This window comes from Etheostoma cragini, unplaced genomic scaffold, assembly GCF_013103735.1.
Source record: "Etheostoma cragini isolate CJK2018 unplaced genomic scaffold, CSU_Ecrag_1.0 ScbMSFa_1793, whole genome shotgun sequence".
In the NCBI taxonomy this organism is placed as follows: Eukaryota; Metazoa; Chordata; class Actinopteri; order Perciformes; family Percidae; genus Etheostoma; species Etheostoma cragini.
In genome coordinates, this window is record NW_023265884.1 from 41,001 (window position 1) to 42,670 (window position 1,670).

Genomic DNA, 1,670 nt, shown 5'->3' on the forward strand with positions numbered 1-1,670 from the left:
CCTGACCTTCGCCGCCACCCATGTGGCTGCGCACCCGACCCCAGCGGTTCTTCCCACAGGTGGTGAGCCCATGGGATGGAGATGGGGGTGCCACGTAGCTTTTTCGGGCTGTGCCCGACCGGGCTCAGTGGCAAACCCGGCCACCAGGCGCTCGCTGACGAGCCCGCCGTCTGGGCCTGGCTCCAGACGGGGGCCCCGGGCTTCCTCCGGGCAGGGTCACTCCCTCTCTACCTCGGTCTTTCATGGGGTTTTTGAACCATTCTTTGTCTGGCCCCTCACCTGAGACCACTTTGCCATGGGAGACCCTACCAGGAGCACAAAGCTCCAGACAACACAGCCCTCAGGTTCATAGGGACACACAAACCTCTCCACCACGATAAGGTGATGGTATCTGAGTTGACAGTTACAAAATGTGCAAGTTCATTATAATTCTACTGTCATGTTTGATAGAAAAATCCAAATTTGAAAGTTTGTAAAATGTTTTGTGTCAAACGTAGTTTGTTGAAAAATATAATCAAAAAGCTCAATCTGGAAGTGTTTTGGTAAAAATATTTTGTATCAAATGTTTCCTGTTGTCAAATGATATTGGAAAGCTGAATCGAGCAGTGGAGCCATGAAAAGACCCCATGTAAATCTACCTGACCATAGTCTCTGTTATTGCAATTGCTGTGAACTTTCCATTTGTTTTAGGCACTGTTTGATTTTTGAAAGGTTTGCGATAAGGCTCCTGCTGTTAAAATGTATAATTGATATTGTGTTGTCCATTTTTATGTATTTTATGAACTGCTCCACTGTGTAATATTCACACTGGAAGTGAGTACCAATGTAGAAATTATCATCCGGGTCGATGTCGTTTTCAATGTCTTGTGGTTTATGTTCTGTGTATTTGAAAGTTTCCAAGTTCAGTTGATCATATGTAACAGATAGGTTTCTGTCCAAGTTTGCCATGATCATTGTGTTTGATACGTCCAATACAGTTTGTATGCAGTTACCTTATGTAGGCCTATGTTGCTCTTGATTCATTCCTTCTTCAAACTTATCCAGATCCATGATGTCCCTGATGAGAATCACTTTCACTGCCTCAGGCGTCGACCCATGAAGTTTGATGTATATTTAACAATTTGTTGCCCATGGTGCCTGGATCTTGTTTTGTTTTCTGAGTATTGCGTGCTTTCTTGGCGATATTTGCATTTTTCTTGGTGAGGTGTTTGTTGATGTAAACTTGTAACAGTAGGGGCGAAGCCTCAAAACCGAGAACATATTGGGACGTGATATTTTAAGTATGATCGTTTCCAGACGTTGCATTTATCAATGTACGATCATTCTTACGCTCTGATTGGTGTGATACGAACGGTTCATGAATCTTACGTGAAGCCTGTCCTAACAGGATTTCTGCGCTCATATCTGCACTGGTTTCTAAGTTAGGTTGATAAATGAGGGCCATTAGCTCTGAGGATGTGCTTCAATACATAACTGAAATGAGCACACTAATGAGTAGCACTATGGTGCAATTTGTTTACCTTGTCATAAGCTAAAGCCTTTTTCCAAGCTATAAGAAAACAAGGCGCTCTTCTGCAAACGCACAGCTGGGAGTGCTTGAGAGCACTTTTGAGGTGCAGCGTGTTTTAAGGTTGAGATGCTTCGGGTGTGTTTAGGTGTGAGCCCAAATA